Source organism: Macaca fascicularis, chromosome 12 (genome assembly GCF_037993035.2).
Source record: "Macaca fascicularis isolate 582-1 chromosome 12, T2T-MFA8v1.1".
NCBI classification, from domain to species: domain Eukaryota; kingdom Metazoa; phylum Chordata; class Mammalia; order Primates; family Cercopithecidae; genus Macaca; species Macaca fascicularis.
Genome location: NC_088386.1, coordinates 48422256 through 48444756, shown reverse-complemented (window position 1 = coordinate 48444756; position 22501 = coordinate 48422256). Strand labels below are relative to the sequence as shown.

At 36.1% G+C, this 22501-nt stretch overlaps 1 long non-coding RNA gene across 1 annotated transcript in view; it reads right to left on the bottom strand.

The window, feature by feature from the left end:
* The window catches only part of LOC135966427 (uncharacterized), a 75670-nt gene that overhangs the window by 13042 nt on the left and 40127 nt on the right, over positions 1 to 22501 (bottom strand). Inside the window, exon 2 of the long non-coding RNA XR_010579748.1 lies at positions 15339 to 15418. This is a non-coding gene — a long non-coding RNA (uncharacterized lncRNA). The remainder of the gene's footprint in view (positions 1 to 15338; positions 15419 to 22501) is intronic.

The window sequence follows — 22501 nt, the reverse complement described above, 5'->3', positions numbered from 1 at the left end:
GAGAAGAGCAACTCCAAGACACATAATTGCCAGATTCACCAAAGTTGAAATGAAGGAAAAAATCTTACGAGCAGCCAGAGAGAAAGGTCGGGTTACCCACAAAGGGAAGCCCATCAGACTAACAGCAGATCTCTCGGCAGAAACTCTCCAAGCCAGAAGAGAGTGGGGGCCAATATTCAACATTCTTAAAGAAAAGAATTTTAAACCCAGAATTTCATATCCAGCCAAACTAAGTTTCATAAGTGAAGGAGAAATAAAATCCTTTACAGATAAGCAAATGCTTAGAGATTTTGTCACCACTAGGCCTGCCTTACAAGAGATCCTGAAGGAAGCACTCAACATGGAAAGGAACAACCGGTACCAGCCATTGCAAAAACATGCCAAAATGTAAAGACCATCGAGGCTAGGAAGAAACTGCATCAACTAATGACCAAAATAACCAGTTAATATCATAATGGCAGGATCAAGTTCACACATAACAATCTTAACCTTAAATGTAAATGGACTAAATGCTCCAATTAAAAGACACAGACTGGCAAACTGGATAAAGAGTCAAGACCCATCAGTCTGCTGTATTCAGGAGACCCATCTCACACGCAGAGACATACATAGGCTCAAAATAAAGGGATGGAGGAAGATTTACCAAGCAAATGGAGAACAAAAAAAAGCGGGGGTTGCTATACTAGTCTCTGATAAAACAGACTTTAAACCATCAAAGATCAAAAGAGACAAAGAAGGCCATTACATAATGGTAAAGGGATCAATTCAACAGGAAGAGCTAACTATCCTAAATATATATGCACCCAATACAGGAGCACCCAGATTCATAAAGCAAGTCCTTAGAGACTTACAAAGAGACTTAGACTCCCATACAATAATAATGGGAGACTTCAACACTCCACTGTCAACATTAGACAGATCAACGAGACAGAAAGTTAACAAGGATATCCAGGAATTGAACTCATCTCTGCAGCAAGCAGACCTAATAGACATCTACAGAACTCTCCACCCCAAATCAACAGAATATACATTCTTCTCAGCACCACATCGTACTTACTCCAAAATTGACCACGTAATTGGAAGTAAAGCACTCCTCAGCAAATGTACAAGAACAGAAATTATAACAAACTGTCTCTCAGACCACAGTGCAATCAAACTAGAACTCAGGACTAAGAAACTCAATCAAAACCGCTCAACTACATGGAAACTGAACAACCTGCTCCTGAATGACTACTGGGTACATAACGAAATGAAGGCAGAAATAAAGATGTTCTTTGAAACCAATGAGAACAAAGATACAACATACCAGAATCTCTGGGACACATTTAAAGCAGTGTGTAGAGGGAAATTTATAGCACTAAATGCCCACAAGAGAAAGCAGGAAAGATCTAAAATTGACACTCTAACATCACAATTAAAAGAGCTAGAGAAACAAGAGCAAACACATTCGAAAGCTAGCAGAAGGCAAGAAATAACTAAGATCAGAGCAGAACTGAAGGAGATAGAGACACAAAAAACTCTCCAAAAAATCAATGAATCTAGGAGTTGGTTTTTTGAAAAGATCAACAAAATTGACAGACCACTAGCCAGACTAATAAAGAAGAAAAGAGAGAAGAATCAAATCTACGCAATTAAAAATGATAAAGGGGATATCACCACCGACCCCACAGAAATGCAAACTACCATCAGAGAATACTATAAACACCTCTACGCAAATAAACTGGAAAATCTAGAAGAAATGGATAATTTCCTGGACACTTACACTCTTCCAAGACTAAACCAGGAAGAAGTTGAATCCCTGAATAGACCAATAGTAGGCTCTGAAATTGAGGCAATAATTAATAGCCTACCAACCAAAAAAAGTCCAGGACCAGATGGATTCACAGCTGAATTCTACCAGAGGTACAAGGAGGAGTTGGTACCATTCCTTCTGAAACTATTCCAATCAATAGAAAAAGAGGGAATCCTCCCTAACTCATTTTATGAGGCCAACATCATTCTGATACCAAAGCCTGGCAGAGACACAACAAAAAAAGAGAATTTTAGACCAATATCCCTGATGAACATCGATGCAAAAATCCTCAATAAAATACTGGCAAACCGGGTTCAGCAACACATCAAAAAGCCTATCCACCATGATCAAGTGGGCTTCATCCCTGGGATGCAAGGCTGGTTCAACATTCACAAATCAATAAACATAATCCAGCATATAAACAGAACCAAAGACAAGAACCACATGATTATCTCAATAGATGCAGAAAAGGCTTTTGACAAAATTCAACAGCCCTTCATGCTAAAAACGCTCAATAAATTCGGTATTGATGGAACGTACCTCAAAATAATAAGAGCTATCTATGACAAACCCACAGCCAATATCATACTGAATGGGCAAAAACTGGAAAAATTCCCTTTGAAAACTGGCACAAGACAGGGATGCCCTCTCTCACCACTCCTATTCAACATAGTGTTGGAAGTTCTGGCTAGGGCAATTAGGCAAGAGAAAGAAATCAAGGGTATTCAGTTAGGAAAAGAAGAAGTCAAATTGTCCCTGTTTGCAGATGACATGATTGTATATTTAGAAAACCCCATTGTCTCAGCCCAAAATCTCCTTAAGCTGATAAGCAATTTCAGCAAAGTCTCAGGATACAAAATTAATGTGCAAAAATCACAAGCATTCTTATACACCAGTAACAGACAAACAGAGAGCCAAATCAGGAATGAACTTCCATTCACAATTGCTTCAAAGAGAATAAAATACCTAGGAATCCAACTTACAAGGGATGTAAAGGACCTCTTCAAGGAGAACTACAAACCACTGCTCAGTGAAATCAAAGAGGACACAAACAAATGGAAGAACATACCATGCTCATGGATAGGAAGAATCAATATCGTGAAAATGGCCATACTGCCCAAGGTTATTTATAGATTCAATGCCATCCCCATCAAGCTACCAACGAGTTTCTTCACGGAATTGGAAAAAACTGCTTTAAAGTTCATATGGAACCAAAAAAGAGCCCGCATCTCCAAGACAATCCTAAGTCAAAAGAACAAAGCTGGAGGCATCACGCTACCTGACTTCAAACTATACTACAAAGCTACAGTAACCAAAACAGCATGGTACTGGTACCAAAACAGAGATATAGACCAATGGAACAGAACAGAGTCCTCAGAAATATTACCACACATCTACAGCCATCTGATCTTTGACAAACCTGAGAGAAACAAGAAATGGGGAAAGGATTCCCTATTTAATAAATGGTGCTGGGAAAATTGGCTAGCCGTAAGTAGAAAGCTGAAACTGGATCCTTTCCTTACTCCTTATACGAAAATTAATTCAAGATGGATTAGAGACTTAAATGTTAGACCTAATACCATAAAAATCCTAGAGGAAAACCTAGGTAGTACCATTCAGGACATAGGCATGGGCAAAGACTTCATGTCTAAAACACCAAAAGCAACGGCAGCAAAAGCCAAAATTGACAAATGGGATCTCATTAAACTAAAGAGCTTCTGCACAGCAAAAGAAACTACCATCAGAGTGAACAGGCAACCTACAGAATGGGAGAAAATTTTTGCAATCTACTCATCTGACAAAGGGCTAATATCCAGAACCTACAAAGAACTCAAACAAATTTACAAGAAAAAAACAAACAACCCCATCAAAAAGTGGGCAAAGGATATGAACAGACATTTCTCAAAAGAAGACATTCATACAGCCAACAGACACATGAAAAAATGCTCATCATCACTGGCCATCAGAGAAATGCAAATCAAAACCACAATGAGATACCATCTCACACCAGTTAGAATGGCGATCATTAAAAAGTCAGGAAACAACAGGTGCTGGAGAGGATGTGGAGAAATAGGAACACTTTTACACTGTTGGTGGGATTGTAAACTAGTTCAACCATTATGGAAAACAGTATGGCGATTCCTCAAGGATCTAGAACTAGATGTACCATATGACCCAGCCATCCCATTACTGGGTATATACCCAAAGGATTATAAATTATGCTGCTATAAAGACACATGCACACGTATGTTTATTGCGGCACTATTCACAATAGCAAAGACTTGGAATCAACCCAAATGTCCATCAGTGACAGATTGGATTAAGAAAATGTGGCACATATACACCATGGAATACTATGCAGCCATCAAAAAGGATGAGTTTGTGTCCTTTGTAGGGACATGGATGCAGCTGGAAACCATCATTCTTAGCAAACTATCACAAGAACAGAAAACCAAACACCGCATGTTCTCACTCATAGGTGGGAACTGAACAATGAGATCACTCGGACTCAGGAAGGGGAACATCACACACCGGGGCCTATCATGGGGAGGGGGGAGGGGGGAAGGGGGAGGGGGGAGGGGGAGGGATTGCATTGGGAGTTACACCTGATGTAAATGACGAGTTGATGGGTGCAGCACAGCAACAAGGCACAAGTATACATATGTAACAAACCTGCACGTTATGCACATGTACCCTACAACTTAAAGTATAATAATAATAAATAAATTTAAAAAAAAAAAAAAAAAAAAAAAAAGAACAAAGAAAAAAAAAAAAAAAACAAAACCTGAATTTTTCCATCAAGAGAGTGGGATACTTTCTTCTTTTTTTTTTTTTGTTTCAGTAGATAATTGGGGACTCCAAATGAGCAGTTAATACATGTAATTTTTATTACAATATCTGATCTTGTCCACTCTTAATGAAATTTCATAAATTTGGGGTTTTCTTAACTCATCTTCATATATACACAGGTAATTTCTGAAAATTTGTTAGAATTCATCCAAATTTGCATGTAAACAGTTAATAAAAAGGCTCTAACAGAATTTTAGCTGTGTGGTGGGGTATAAACCTTAAAGGAATCCAATTAATAAATACTCAAGCTTATAAAAACAGCTTATAAATACTTAGAGAATGATTATTCAAAGACTCACTGAAACTTTTTTCCAACGTTTCTTTCAGTAGCGAATTCTCTAAGGGCTTTGAAGTCAGTGATTCAGCGAGCATGTGTTGATTTTCTACCTTGTGTCAACTATTCTAATGAGCATAGGGTTAGAAAAGATGAGAAAGTCCCAGGATATTCTCTCCTGAAGCTCAAGTTTAGTAGTTGAACAAACCCATAAACTAATAATAATAACAGTTGACACATTTAGATTCTTATTTTGTCTCTAAAAGAACCTGAGTCACTAAATAAAAATTATTATAAAGTAACTATAACATTAGACATACAAACAAAGCCCAGAAAAAAGCAAACCTAATTCAATTTATACTTAGATGCACTAGAATTAGTGATGAATAAGAGTAGAATTCCTATATAAAACCCATAGATGGGAATTGCAGAATGTCAAATTATAACTTTGAATACATTTATATAACTAGATTATACAAATAAGCAAATATCTATCAATCAATAGTTGGCAGATAAGTCATTTATGCTACTTTGTCATGTCTATTGCCAATCTGAAAGGTTGTTGATTTTATAGATGGCCACACAGTCACTTATTTGAAGCAGCACTTCGAGTGGAAGGGGGTTGTGGGAGCCCAGAAAAAAAGTGATAAATTTGCTTGTGCCTTCTTCTTTGTTTCCTCATCTAATCTAATTTTTGGAGATTTAAATCCTTTGAGAAATATTAGACTTCTAAATGAATAGCTAAATAAAGCATCGGCCCTGTAAAAATTTGCTGAAATCATTACACTGTAGTTTTAAAACATTAGGCCCATGATTCAATCTATATGTAGGACTGAAAAACAAACTTGTTTTATGTTCCACCTACAGTTCCTAGAAAGTTGCAAGCTAATGTTACAGGCATGGAACTTTAGTGGACATGGGTTTATGTTTGGCTAGAATCAGAATCTCTTTGGGAAAAAAGGCAATGCTGCTGTCCTTGGTCCTGATACCCCTACGTATGGGCATATAATTCAGGCCTGGCCACAGGAATTGAGTCAGGAATGACCATATAATCCAAGTCAGTCCAGTTAAGGTCATTGGCAAGGCCTTGGCTGAGCTACAAGGAAAGAGATGATAGCTTTAAGAATAATGTATGTCTAGAGATGCTGGTGGCCAGCCTCACCTCTATATTGGAAGACCCTACCTATGAATGAAGCTGGCTCAGAGAAAAGCAGAGTCAGGAGACAGAACAAAAGGCTCAGACCCTTCATGATGTTAGTTATACTTCTACATACAGCATGCTTGTCAGATTTTCCTCTTGAATTTCTTGGTGAACTAAATCTTGATTAACTAGTTTACATGTATATTGAGTACTCTATATCCATGGGTTTTGCATCCATGGGTTCCACCAACTGTGGATCAAAAATAGTTGAAAAAAAAAAAAGAATGGTTGCATCTGTACTGAACATGTACAGACTTTTTTTCCTGTCATTATTCCCTAACCAATACAACAACTATGTACATAGCATTTGCATTGTATTATGCATTATAAGTAACCTAGAGACTATTTAAAATTTAAAGGAAGAGTTGCACAGGTTATATGCAAACACTATACCATTTTATATGAGGGACTCGAGCATCCATGAATTTCAGTACCTGTGTGGAGTCCTAGAACCAATCCCATGGATACTGAAGGATGAATGTATATACTGTGTACACATACAAAGAGTGTGTGTGTGTGTGTGTGTGTGTGTGTGTGTGTGCGCGCGCGCACACACTCTCTGACTAAAAGATAAAGTAAGTGTCGTGAATTTAAAAAAAGGAACTCATTGTGGTACAAGAAGACAGATGCATACAAGCTTCACAAGCCTAATTCTGGAAACTCCCTAGAACATTCAAGAGAGCATACACTATAGCAGGGGTCCCCAACCTCCAGGTCATGGACTGGTACCGGTCTGTGACCTGTTAGGAACCAGGTTGCACAGCAGGAGGTGAGCTGCAGGGGAGTGAGCATTACTGCCTGAGCTCCATCTGCCTCCTGTCAAATCAGCAGTGACATTAGATTCTCATAGGAGTACAAACCCTATTGTGAACTGTGCATGTGAGGGATCCAGGTTGCACACTCCTTATGAGAATCTAACTAATGCCTGATGATCTGAGATGGAACAGTTTCATCCCGAAACCATCCCCGACCAACCAGTCTGTGGAAAAATTGTCTTCCACAAAACCGGTCCCTGGTGCCAGAAAGGTTGGGAGCTGCTGAACTTCAGTATATGTCAGTATTTAATGAAAGCTCTTACTTTACTGAAAGACCTAATTCCAAGAAGATTTATCCATTTTTTTAATCCCTTTGTAGTTTGAAAAGTAAATGTGTGATATCTCACCCTATTCTTCAGAAAAATAAATAAATAAAAATCTTAATGCCATTTCCTTGCTAAACCTAATAGTGGATTAGCTAGACCATGTACAAAATAAGAGATGTCAGAGGGAAGAAAACAGGAATGGTCTTAGTTCTCACAGAATATTCTAAGGAGATAACACAAAATTGTTTGTTTTTCTATTGATGTTTCTCCAGTGAAAAGCAATGGGTAAAAATTAGGGACCAGGCTATGTTGCTGAAAGCCTGCACCCTCACGTCATCAACACTTTACAGGAAATTAAACAAAAGAAAAAGCACCTCTTTTTTTCCCAGGTGGGCTTTGAGGAGTACTATGTAAGACAAAGCAAATTACTCAAACCCCAAATTACTTTTCAAACCCCTCTCCTTTCCATGATGTCCCTCCTGAAACGGAATTGTGTGCTTTTCCAAGTGCATGCAACATATATTTGTTTGTATCTAATCAAGTCATTTATCTTCATTTAGTTTTATACCTCCTCTAGGTGCAGTCAACATATCTTATAAACTTACAGTGAAAGCAGAAGAATGCCTATGCAGTCCTAGGATTTGGCACAGGCAATCTAAGCTTTAAATGATGGTACTGGTATCCCAATTAAAGTCAAGATGTGCTTCCAAACACCCTGGGACAAGTAAGCAGATACATGTAATGTCACCTCCTTTCTTAGCTAATTCTTATCCTTTATTTATGTCACTTACTCAATATGTTTTCTACTTTTTCTTCTTTTTTAATTGCTATATAAACCACCAACATCAGAAAAGACCATGCACAGTCAATCTGCTGCCCAAGTGAAATATCTGTTTAATATTTCAGTGTTTCCAAAAATGATGTGCCACTGGTTTGGCTCTGCGTGTAATCTTGTTTTCAATTTCTATCTGCCTTGGGCATCTTCCTCCTGCCGCATATCCATATGAGCCTAACTGCACCACATGTAATGCTGGATGCTAGAAATGCCCTGATACCAAAACATGTGATACAAGGACGATCTGCTTTTTCCCTTATAATTAAATGCTAAAACTGTAGGTATACTGTCTGCCACTCGGCCCCATCACAAATACATCCAATAGATGCTACCACACATGACCCAAGTTAAGTACAAAGGAATGATGTAAATATGCCCCTTAAAAAAATTTCACCGAGGACTGAGACCCCTTGGGGTTGGTTACCTTGTGAAGGAAAGCAGGTGTTAAGGTAAAATGAAGGGCATAGCAATATCCAAGTTAACCAGCACTTTGTGACCTCTGTACAAAGCCAAGTTACACACTTGCCTCATGCTTTAAAACACCTGTCATCTTCTATTGTGAGCTATCCAGGCTCTGAGTTGGTGACAAATTAGGATTAAACCCACCAACAACTATTCACCTCATGCCCATCAGCCTGTGCTCTGAAAAGCCCTCAGACCCCTTCAGACTCTTCAGCAGCAGCCATCATTTCCTTTCATAACTGCTACCTTCCAGCAAACAGCATTCAGAAAGACAGCCCATCTGAGAAAATATGCTTTCATCTCTGCACTCCCTTACTGCTAACAAGCTTCCCTATAATAATCATATAAAACCTAACTATGCATGTTGGGAAAAAAAGGCTTTTTTGTTAAAACCAAACGAAGTAGTGCAGATGAGGTCTGCAGCATAAATTAGAGCCATTAGGATACTGTGGATAAATTACTGGTGATTCTGGTTACAAAGTGTAATAGTTTGGCTTAAGAGGATTAAGCACAAGAAATCTTGAATTTTAAAACTTTACTCCCAAATTCAGTCCAAGGTCAGGCTTTTGATCTTAATTTTACTGATTTATCTTTAATGTTATCATCTAACCTCTCCAAAATTATATTTTTTCCTAGAGTTGATCCATATACAAATAATCATCATTTAATACTGCATTATTCTCCAGACATTTTGTGCTTAGGCTTGGTATGAGATACTGAAAAATGATCAGAAGATATTGGGCAGCTGCTAACAATTTTTTGATATGCATGCATTCCCTCCAAAAGAAAGCCTCAAATTTTCAAGTGTGAATTCACATTTTCAGGCAATTTATGTGGCCTTTAATATCGAGAGTAACAATGTAATTACATAATAATCAGCCAGACCCACCTCTCCTCATAAATTTTGTCTGAATCCATTTTGGGTTGCTATAAAGGAATATCTATGGATTTACAAGGAAAAAAAGGTATACTTGGGTTCTGCAGGCTGTACAAGGAGTGTAGCACTGGCATCTGCTTCGGTGAGGGCCTCAGGAAGCTTCCAATCACCGCAGAAGGCGAAGTGGGAGCAGGCCATCACATGGCGAGAGAGGGAGTGAGGAAGGGAAGGTGTAACAGGCTTTTTAAAACAATCAGCTCTCACCTGAATCAATAAAGCAATAACTCACTTATTAATGCAAGGAGGGCACCAAGCCATTCATAAAGGAGCCTCCTCCATGATCCAAATACATCCCACCAGGCCCCACCTCCAACATTGAGATCACATTTCAACACAAGATTTGCAGGGAACAAATATCCAAACTATATCAAAAGTATATCTGATTTCTCTAAAAATGTTCTGTCATCTGCTGCGGGTTCCCACATGGTTCCCCACTTCCCGTCCCCTACTAAATAATCCTAAAGAAAGAAAATAAAAGAAAGAAGCAAGTCATAACTGTCTTCTACATTTTGGTGCTGTATGGCATTTCCATTTCCCGTTTAGTCCCCCTTCCCTGCCTTTCTTCAGCCTTTAGCATTTATGTTAATGCCCATCTGGTTTATGGACCTCACAATATGTATTTCCTCTTGGCTTTTATGGCCTCCTTCCCAAATCAGCCATAAACACCTCTGAACATCCTCATCATAAAGCCCATCATAAAGCCTATAAAGGCCCATGAGACTGTAAGTTCCATGAGAGCAGAAGCTACATCTTACTCATTTTTGTACCGCCCACAGCATCTGGCAAAATAACCATCACATAATACACCACTGAGTTTCAAAAAATATTTTTGACTTGAATGTAATATATCTGAGATCCTTACCTTAGCATTCTCTCCTCCCTGATCACAATCTGGCCATTTGTCTTTTTCTCCCCTCCAATCACATCTGCACTTCATTCTTATAAATACTTTTTTTCTTCATCTTTTTCTTTTTTTTGGAGACAGAGTCTCACTTTGTTGCCCAGGATAGAGTACGGTGGCATAATCTCGGCTCACTGCAACCTCTGCTTCCCGGGTTCAAGTGATTCTCGTGCCTCACCCTCCTGAGTAGTTGGGATTATAGGCATGCGCCACCACACCCAGCTATTATATTTTTAGCAGAGACATGATTTCACCATGTTGGCCAGGCCAGTCTCGAGATCCTGACCTCAAGTGACGCACCTACCTCGATCTTCCAAAGTGCTGGGATTACAGGCATAAGCCACTGCACCCAACCTGTATAAAGACCTTTAATCACCAAGTCTTTTACATTTCTTCCAGTCCATCATGATCCCATCTCCACTGGCAATATAACCCCAATGCAGCCCTGGACTGGTATCAAGTCACTTCCCTGCCAGCTCCATCACCACCATCAAAAGCTTCACTCTGTGGCCTACTGGAGAACTCATCACCAAATTAGTTTCCCTTAAAGACATACCCTTCCAATCTACTTTCTGTTGCTAGGCTTATTAGGATGTATACAGAAAGGTATAGAAATGGCCCAGTGTAGTCTCATATTAGAGAACATCCATCAGATCTATTTGCTATTCACTGTCCATCTCTCATCAACTCTTAGCTTACTCCTAGGGATTTTCCAGGAAGTTTCATTTTTAAGTCCCTAGCTCTTCACACTTTAAGCATGTCAGATTTGTTAATGTTCCACTTCAAGAGGCTGATGTCACATGTAAACTATATAAAATGGATGTTATACATCAATGAAACACATTCCACGCTGCTACAAAGAGAATAAAGGTTTAAATTTCTCAATGTTTATTAATGTGACAATCCAGTGAAATTTACTTTTGGTAAGAAGGGTTTAATTATGTAATAAATCCATAATTTGGTATGTGAATTTATTTCCAACAAATAATTGATTTGAGAAGTTGAACAAAGTTGTTACTTTCACTAAAAAAAACAAAGGTGTTGACATATACTGTTATCTATCAAGAGGTGAGACCACCATTCAAACTCTGAAACAAAATAAAAGCTGCAAAGTTAATTTATTGTTCTCCTTAGGAAATGAGAGCATTACTAATTGGGAAAAGTCTCACAGAATTAAGCAAACTGCTGATATTACATAGAATTTTAATAAGGGAGGATTGGGGAGCAGGGACATTGTGTTAGTTACAGAGGCAATCTGTAACTACATCAATCTTAGAAGGTGACTCATGTTGGATAAAGAAACATGCTCGTGCTAGTTACAAAAGCAGAAGTTGGTTGATATCACCCTCAGATGCAAGCTCACTGGAATTAACCTATACTGATTGTATAGGTCTCCAGAAGTATTTTTCGTGATTGTCAGAATCTACTTAATTTTAATCTCACCCTCCACCCTGCAGTGTTCAGATTTGGATCATGTTTTAAAATACTGTATCTCGAGTGTTATCTATGTGGCAATAGATATTGGTCTCTCTGCTTATCAGGATGTGAAACAAAGCAGAGCTCTTGATGATCCTTCTAGCACAATGATGATTCTTTTATATTTCAAATAGTTAATTCAAAAGACGTCCATAAACCATTATTTCCATAGTCTTCTATAAGCACAGGAAGGAAGAACAATGGGTTGTATAAGGCTGTATTTAAAAAACACAGGTGATCAAAAACAAACAGAATTTAATATCTATATATTACCAACTGGAAATGTAACAGAGTTTTCCAAAAAAGCAACGTTATTCAAAAACTGTGTGACTGAGTAAATTTCTTAGCTTCTCTGAACTTAATAGTCTGCACTTTAAAAATGGTGACCTTTTTCATTGTGTATTTTTATTATTAAATGTGATCATTCAGTTTGGTCATTTGTCTCCAACACTTGGCACATGACAAGTATTAATAAATATGAGTGAAGGCATAATCAGACTGGATGTGAAAACCAGGGATGGCTTCTTCAAGATGGTGAATTGAAGGAACCTCTCAAAGTAAACTGCAAAGAGCAGAACCAAGTTCATTCTAGGTGAAGACATGACCAGGGAAATGGAAATGGAAATTTTCAAGAAAAGCATATAATTTTATTTATGTGAAAAGTATACTAATTCTGCATAAGACCATATTAACTTTTGTTTTAATAATAACATGGAAACTGAATTGAAAGAGACCTTGAAAGGACAACTTATCTATTACATTGGCTTCAGATGGGCAGGATCATTTCTAAGCTACTTACATGTTACTTACTTGAGATGACAAAGAGAAGAAAAATTATGGCAGTTTTCAAAATATAAAACCTTTTACTTGGTGGCCAACCCTGTCTTTCACTTTAAGGCTGAAATAACACCTTCTCCAAGTGCCTGCTGACTGAATTTACTCTACAAGGGCACCAGTGCATTTATAGACCTGCTTCCTTTCTCTAGAGCTGTCAGTTATCATTAATGTTCCTGACAGTCTGCTTCATCCATGGCACTTGCTCAGGGAGAAGGTGTTAATCTTGAGTGTTCCATTTATAGGTAGAGAACAATATTCAACATGAAAACTTCAATCAAGCAAATGCCTAAGACAAAGTCTCCTTCTACAACTTTTGTCTATTTTAGCTGATGGAGGTGCCAAGTGTTTATATTAGAGTGCATACATTGTAAGAAAGGGCAGGAGTCGATCATGAAAAAAATTATTAAAGAATCAGTAAATATTTTTTCAAATAGCCTTCAATGACATGAATTATTAAGACTTCCATACACTTAGCAGTTTTAAAATTTTGTTTTCAAAAGAATTCATACATCAAAAATGAATATGGAAATCCTGCTTATAGCAATAGAATAGTTTTAATAGACCAACACTCGCCCCAAAAGTAACCACAAAAGCTGTCTGTATAAAATAGTCTTTAAGGTTTGCCTGAAGAATTCTGGGGACATTTGGGAATGGAGGGGCCAAGATCTCTGAGAGGAGGGAAATTCTTTGAGGTGAGCCCAATATTCTGCAGACAGTTTTCCCCTTGGGGCATTTGCTGAGTCTTAAGCAAGAAGGCAGAGGTTGAAGGCAGAGGCTAAAAAGTTTTGCAGAATGCAAATGCTAAGAATCAAAGGGGCCAAGTGAGCTTTTTCATAGAGATAAGAAGAAAAATATTGTACTTTGGGCCTGCTAAGGCAGCCAGAAGATCTAGGTTTGCCAAGACCACGGACAGAGAAAAAGCATAGAGAAGTAAGCTCAAACTCCTGAGTTTTCCTCTCATTGCACTGACCAATTCTTAGATTACACAAGGATAAGAAGCTGAGAAAAAGCTGCAGGAAATCTCAGTAGAGGTTTTCCACGGTCTCATAGTGCTGATGATTAGAGTTCAGACTAATGACTGGAATGCTAAAATTAGAGTTCGGGACCTGCCAAATCCTGAAGGCCCTGGTAAGTATCCTGAGGGTTCTTTTGAGTGCTGTCTTCTGAGATGGGAAAAAACCTGAATCTAGACTTCAAAAGTCACAAACATAGCCTAGAGTAACCTTAATCCTACCTAGATTAAGGAGCCTGCCCCTCCCCTAGGTGCCTGACAGAGGATAAAGTGGATCCTCTCTGGAGGAAGATAACATCCTGCAGAGCTTCTACAATTTTTCATATACTATGTCAGCACTCAATTAAAAAGAATTTCTAGGCATACAAAGAAACAGAACCAGGAGAAAGGCAGAAAGAAAAACACATTCATAGATGACCCAATTATCATCTATATAAGTTATGTATAAATGATGTTTAAGAAAATAGATGACAAGTTGGAGAATTTTGCCTGAGAATTAAAGTCTATAAAAACAATCAAATTTCAAATGTAGAACTGAAAAGTAGAATAATCGACTTTAAGAAGGCAATTATTATTTCAACACAAAATGAATGCAGGAATAGTGAACAAGAAAATAAGTTATTATAAAGTACTCAAACCCAAGCACAGGAAGAAAAATGACAGAAAAAACAAAAAGAGTTTAAGAGACATGAACATAAGGAAAAAGTCACACATTCATAAAAGTGGTGATCTGGGACAAAGGGGACAAGAGAATTAGGCCAAAGCAACTTTTGAAGAAGTATGGTTGAAAATGTTTTAAGACTTGTAAAAAAAAAAAAAATCTACAGATTTGTAAAGTTCAAAGAAGCCAAAAGAGATTAAATTTTTAAAAAACACATCTGAGCATATTATGGCCAAAACTCCTAAAAAGGGATAATGATAAAGGAAAAAATATTGAAAATCATCTAAAGGAAATAATTACATTAGCTTCAAATGAGCAGTCAAACACTAAGTTCTTCACAGAAGTGATACAAGCTAGAAAACAACAGAAAAACTGCTGAAAGATTTCTTTTTAATCCACCCTAGAATTATACATCCAGAGAAAATAACATTCCATGACAAAGATACAATACCTAAATTTTAGCAAATGGCAATGAAGTTCAAGAGAATTATAATTACAATTTACTCTAAAACAGTTTAAAAGAAAAACAAATGCATTTATCTATGCATCAGAGAGGATGAATATGAGTAAAAATTGGTGAAATGTTAATACTTAGAAAATCTTAATAAAGAACATACAGAAACTTCTTATATTATTATTGCAACTTTTCTTTTAGTCTGAAATTATTTCAAAACCAAAAGGGTATTTTGGTTTTTTTTAAGTTTTATTTTAGGTTTGGGCGTACCTGTGAAGGCTTGTTACACAGGTAAACACATGTCATGGGGGTTTGTTGTGTATATATACACACATATATTATAGATACATATATATTATAATATATATAATTATATATATATTTTATATATATATATATATATAATTTCATCACTCAGGTATTAGACCCAGTACCCAACAAAAGACCCAGTGACTTTTCTGTACCTCTCCCTCCTTCCACTCTCCCTCCTCCCTCAAGTAGACCACAGTGTCTGTTGTTTCCTTCTTTGTGTTCAGAAGTACTCATCATTTAGCTCCCAACTTACAAGTGAAAATGTGTGATATTTGGTTTTCTCTTCCTGCATTAGTCTGCTAGGGATGACAGCCTCCAACTCCATCCATGTTCCTGCAAAAAACATGATCTCATTATTTTTTATGGCTGCATAATATTCTATTAGTGTATATGAACCACATTTTCATTATCCATTCTGTCCTTGATGGGCATTTAGGTTGATTTCATATCTCTGCTATTGTGAATAGTGCTGCAGTGAACATTCATGTGTGTGTGTCTTTATGGCAGAATGTTTTATATTCCTCTGCATATATACTCAGTAGTGGGATCACCAGGTCCAATGGTAGTTCTGCTTTTAGCTATTTGAGGAATTGTTATACTGCTTTCCACAATGTTTGAACTAATTTACACTCCATCAACAGTGTACAAGTGTTCCCTTTTCTCTGCAATCTCACCAGCATCTGTTGTTTTTTGACTTTTTAGTAATAGCCATTCTGACTGGTATGAGATGGCATCTCATTGTCGTTTTGATTTGCATATCTCTAATGATTCGTTATATTGAGTATATTTTCATATGTTTGTTGGCTGCATGTATGTCTTCTCGCAAAAAAAAGCGTTCATGTCCTTTGCCCACTTTTTAATGGGGTTGTTTTTCTCTTATAAATTTAAGTTCCTTGTAGATGCTAGATATTAGACCTTTGTCAAATGCATAGGTTGTAAATATTTTCTCCCATTCTGTAGGCTGTCTGCTTACACTGTTGATAGTTTCTTCTGCTGTGCAGAACCTCTAAAGTTTAATAGATTCCACTTGTCAATTTTTGCTTTTGTTGAGATTGCTTTTAATGTCTTTGTCATAAAATATTTTACCGTTCCTATATCTAGGATGGTAGTGCCTAGGTTGTCTTTCAGGGGTTTGTATAGTTTTGGGTTTTACATTTAAGTCTTTAATCCATCTTCAGTTGGTTTTTGTGTATGGTGTAAGGAAGGGATCCAACAGGTTGCAGTGAGCCAAGATCATGCCGTTGCACTCCAACCTGGCTAATAGAGTGAGACCCCATCTCAAAAAAACAAAAAAAAGAAAACAGAGAGAAAAGGGAGCATAGAACAGGTAAAGCAAGAGAAAACCAAATAGTAAAATGGTAGGTTTAAACATACTACTATGTTGTTACAGTAAGTATGTATGGATTAAATACCATGTACTTTTCATATCAAATTAAAAGTCAAAGATAGAAGGAACATAATAAAAGGTACATATGACAGATCCACAACTAGTAACATACTGAATGGGGAAAAACTGAAAGCATTTCCTCTAAGATCTGGAACACAACAAGGATGCTGTATTAGTCCATTTTCATACTGCCATGAAGAAATACCCAAGACTGGATAATTTTTAAAGAAAAAGAAGCTTAATGGACTCACAGTTCCACATGGCTGGGGAGACTTCACAATCATGGCAGAGGGTAAAGGAGGGCCAAAGGCACGTCTTACATGATGGCAGGCAAGAGCACGAGTGCAGGGAAACTACCCTTTATAAAACCATCATATCTTGTGAGACTTATTCACTATCACGAGAATAGCACAGGAAAAACCCACTCCCATGATTCAATTACCTCCCACCAGGTACCTCCTACGATATGTGGGGATTATGGAAGCTACAATTCAAGATGAGATTTGGGTGGGGACACAGCCAAACCATATCTGATGTCCACTGTCACCACAGTTATTCAACATAACACTGAAAGTCTTAGCTAGAACAATCAGACAAGAGAAAGAAATAGAGGGCATACAATTTGAAAGGAAGAAGTCAAATTATCCTTGTTTGCAGATGATATGATCTTATATTTGGAAAAACCTAAAGATTGCACAACTACTAGAACTGATAAACAAATTCAGTAAAGTTGCAGAATACAAAATTAACATACAAAAATCAGTAGCACTCCTATATGCCAACAATGAACAACAGGAAAAATAAAAAATTATCCCATTTACAATAGCCACACAAAAAAATTGTATACCTAAGGAATTAACCAAAGAAGTAAAAGATCTCTACCATGAAAACTATAAAACACTGATGAAAGAAATTAAAGATGACACAAAAAAATGGGAAAATGTTCCATGTTTGTGGATTATAAGAATCAATATTGTTAAAATGTTCATACTACTCAAAGCAATCTACAGATTCAATGCAATCCTCATCAAAATACCAATGACATTCTTCACAGAAATAGAAAAAAAATCCTAAAATGTATAATGACAGAAAAAAAAAAAAGAATAGCCAAAGCTATCCTAGTCAAAAAGAAAAAAACTGGGGAAATTACATGACCAAACTCCAAATTATACGGCAGAGCTATAGTCACCAAAACAGCATGGTAATTGCATAAAAACACATAGACAAATGTAATGAAATAGAGAACCCAGAAACAAATCCACACACCTACAGTGAACTCATTTTTGACAATGGTAATAAGAACATATACTGGGGAAAAGAAGATCTTTTCTATAAACGGTGCTGGGAAAACTGAATATTCATATGCAGAAGAATAAAACTAGACCCATATACAAAAAATCAAATCAAAATGGATTAGATCTAAATCTAAGATCTCAAAGTATGAAACTACTACAATAAAGCATTATGGAAAATCTCCAGGACATAGATATGGGCAACAATGTCTTCAACTCTATAGGGAAAAAAAATCTAATAATCCAATCAAAACTGGGCAAAAGATATGAATGGACATTTCTCAAAAGAAGATATGCAAATGGAAAACAGCCATATGAAAAGGTACTCAACATCAATGGTTATCAGAGAAATGTAATTCAAAACTACAATGAAGTATCTCACCACAGTTGAAATGGGGCTTATATCCAAAAGACAGACAATAGCAAATGCTAGCAAAGATCTAGAGGAAAAAAAAACCCTTGTACCCTGTTGGTGGGAATTTAAATCAATACAACCACTATGGAAAACACTTTGGAGATTTCTCAAAAAGCTAAAAATTGAGCTGTCATATGACCCAGCAATCCTACATCTAGGTATACACCCAGAAGAAAGGAAATCAGTTTATCAAAGAAATATCCACACTCCTATGTTTGTTGCAGCACTGTTTACAATAGCTAAGATTTGGAAGCAACGTAAGTGTGCATCAACAGATGAGTTGATAAAGAAAATGTGGTACATATACACAATGGACTACTACTATTCAGCCATAAAAAAGAATGAGATCCAGTCATTTGCAATGACATGGATGGAACTGGAGATCATTAGGTTGAGTGAAACAAGTCAGGCACAGACAGACAAAGACAGCATATTCTTACTTGTTTATGGGATCTAAAATTCAAAACAATTTAACTCATGGACATAGTTACCAGAGCCTTGGAAGCGTAGTGGGAGGGTTGGGGGTAGGGGGGCAGTGGAGATGATTAATGGGTACCAAAAAATAGAAAGGATGAATAGACCTACGATTTGATAGCACAACAGATTAACTATAGTCAGAATTAACTGTACATTTAAAATAAAGAGTGTAATTCGATTGTTTATAACTCAAAGAATTAAATGCTTGAGAAAACGGATACCCCATTCTCCATGATGCACTTCTTTCACATTACATGCCTGTATCAAAACATCCCATGTACCCCATAAGTATATACACTACTATGTACCCACAAAAATTAGATATAAAAAATTAAAATGTATATCTTGCTTATAAGAACCACAACTTAAATATAAAAACACGTAAGTAAAATGATAGAAAAATTATATAATGTGCAAAAACTAATCTTTATAAAACCTGTTACAGTCATACTATCATAAAAATATACTTTAAGGCAAGATACCAGATGTCAACAAGAAGGATTCCCATAATGATAAGAGGTAAAGAATGATTTTCATAATGGTAAGAACAGAAATACAACAATTTTACACTTGTATCTTCCTTATAGTATAGCTTTGAAATATGTAAAGTAATATTTAAAAGAACTAAAGAGAGAAATGGATGCATCCGTAATCATAGTGGGAAAATTTAAGACAGCTATCTCAGGAGTAGATAGAATATGCAATAAAAATCTTAATGATACAAATAATGATTTACTTTATTTTCATGAATACTTGAGCCAAAACAACAGAATAAACATTTTTCACAAGCACAGAAATACTTACCAAAATTTACCATAAGATGGGCCATAAAGCAAATCTCAACTAACATCAAAATATTTGAATCATTGAGGTAAATTAACCTAGAGATTGGTAACAAAAAAGATAATTTTAAAATCCCCAAGTACTTGGAAACTAACCAACTTAGGAGTCAAAGAAACAACTACAATGGAAATTAGAAAATATTTTAAATTATAACTAAAATATAATATAATCAATATTATGGAGTTAAGCTAAAACTATAATTATAGGAGGCATTTTAACCTAAAATGAATATTTTAAACAAAAATACCAACTGAAAAGCAATTATCTGAATGTCTATCTCAAGGAGTTAGAACACGACAGCAAATTAAATTCAAAGAAAAGTAGATGGGAAAAGTTATAAAGATAAGAGTAGAAACAGATGAAGTAAAAAATATGCACCACAGAGAAAATTAACAAATCCAAAATTTAATTTTTAAGAAAACTAATAAAATTATAACCCCTAACAAGTAAAGTAAGAAGAAGAAAAAAAAAAAAAAGCACAAATTACCAATATCCCGCAAACAAAGGAGGATATCACTATAGACATTATGGACATTAAAAAGAAAAATTAGAAAATATTATAAATGTTTGCCAGTAAATTTGAAAATGCATATAAAAGTAATAAATTTCTAGATAACTACAACTTACAAAAGTAACACAAAAGAAATGGAAAATTAGAATATTGCTATACTAGACAAGAAATGGAATCTGTAATTGAAAGTTTACCACAACAAAAAAAATCTCCAGACCTAGATGGCTTTACCAGTGAATTCCTCCAAACACTTAAAAAGATATAATATGAATTCTACATAACTTCTTCTAGATAATAGGAAATAAAGAACATTTCCCAATTCATTTTATAAAGCCAGCACTTCTGAAACCTGACAAATGCAATTCAGGAAGAAAATGTATAGGCCAATTTCTCTCATGAAAATAGGCAAAAATAATTCTAAACAAAATATTACAAAATAAAAACTAGTAGTATATAAAAGAAAAAACACGGTGATCAATTGAGATTTATTCAAAGAATGCAAGGTTAGTTTAACCATCCCAAATCAATCAGTATAATTTATCACTTCAATGAAGTAAAGGAGAAAAATCATATAATCACATACATACACAGGTAAAAGTATTTGATAAAGTTCAACATCTACTTATAATTTTTTGAAAAGCTCTTGGCAAACTAGAAATAGATAGAAACTTATCTAATCAAATAAAAGATATTTATTAAGAATCTATTGGGAACATAATATTTAATGCTGAAATCTGGAAGATTTCCTTCCCACCCCCACCCCAGAGATTAGGAATAAGACAAGAATAGATGCTATTATCATTTTCATTCAACATTATAAATCTTGCAATTGAAAACAATTAGAACACATATGTGTGCACATACATACACAAATATATTTATAATTTTAATATATGTTACAAATATTAAAAAAAATAAATTTTTCATTTGAATAGATGATATAACTGCATACATAGAAAATTCAACAGAATGTTCAGATATCTATCAGAATTAATAAGGGAATTTAGCAATGAATCTGTATAAGATCAATATGTAAAAAAATAAATCTACCTCTATATGCTAACAATAAACTATGAAAATTTTTTTAAATACCATTTTGTAAAGCACCTAAAACACAGGAATAAATTCAACAATATATATGCAAACCCTAAACACAAAAACATTATGAGGATAAATTAAAGAAGATCTATATAAGTAAAGAAAAATACCATGTTCATAGATTTGAAGACTCAATGCTGTTAAATTGTTGGTTCTCTCAAAATTGATACTTAGACTAAATGTTGTGTCAATCAAAATTCCAGAATGCTTTAAGGAGGAAGCAAGAAACAAGCTGATTTTTAAAATTTATGTAGAAATGGAAAAAAAAAACAACTAAAGTCTTTACTTCAAGAATACTGAAGAAAAACAGAGCTGGAGAACTAACACTATCATTATTAAGACTACAGCCAGAAACTTCCAGGAATTAAGATACAGTATTTGGAACATACATAGGCCAAGAGAACAGAAAAGAGTCCAAAAAAAACACCCACACATATACAGCCACTTCTGGGTTGTTTTGTTTTATTGTTTTGTTTCGTTTTTGTTTTTGTTGTGAGATGGGGTCTCTGTTGCCCATGCTGCAGTGCAGTGGTACAGTCATACTTCACTGCAGCCCTGAATTCCTGGGCTCAAGTGATCCTCCTGTCTCAGTCTCCTGAGTAGCTAGGACTACACATGCACACCACCTCACCTGGCTAAATTTTTTAACTTTTTTTTTTTTTTTTTTTTTGAGACAGAGTCTCGCTTTGTCACCCAGGCTGGAGTGTAGTGGCCAGATCTCAGCTCACTGCAAGCTCCGCCTCCCGGGTTCACGCCATTCTCCTGCCTCAGCCTCCCGAGTAGCTGGGACTACAGGCGCCCGCCACCTCGCCCGGCTAGTTTTTTGTATTTTTTACTAGAGACGGGGTTTCACTGTGTTAGCCAGGATGGTCTTGATCTCCTGACCTCGTGATCCGCCCGTCTCGGCCTCCCAAAGTGCTGGGATTACAGGCTTGAGTCACCGCGCCCAGCCAATTTTTTTACTTTTTGTAGAAATGTGATCCAGCTATGCTGCCCAGGCTGACCTTGAACACCTTGCCTCAAGCAATCCTCCTGCCTCGGTCTCTCGAGTAACTGAGATATCACGTAGGAGCCACTGTGCCCAAGTAGGGCCACTTTTTATAAGGAGACACTGTGGTATAGAAATAAGTGTTTTCTTAAATAATGGTGCTCTGTTTATTAGATACCTGTCTAGTAGTTAAATAATTGTTGATTCCATCTCACTTCATACACAAATATCCATTCTGGATAGACCATAGATCTAAATTTAAAACATCAGAGAATAAAACTTATACAAAACAAATTTTTTAAAATCCTGTGAACCTGTGATAAACAAAGATTTCTTAAGTAAGACATAAAAAGCACTAATCATAAAAAGATAAATAAATTAGACTACACAAAAATAGTAATTTTC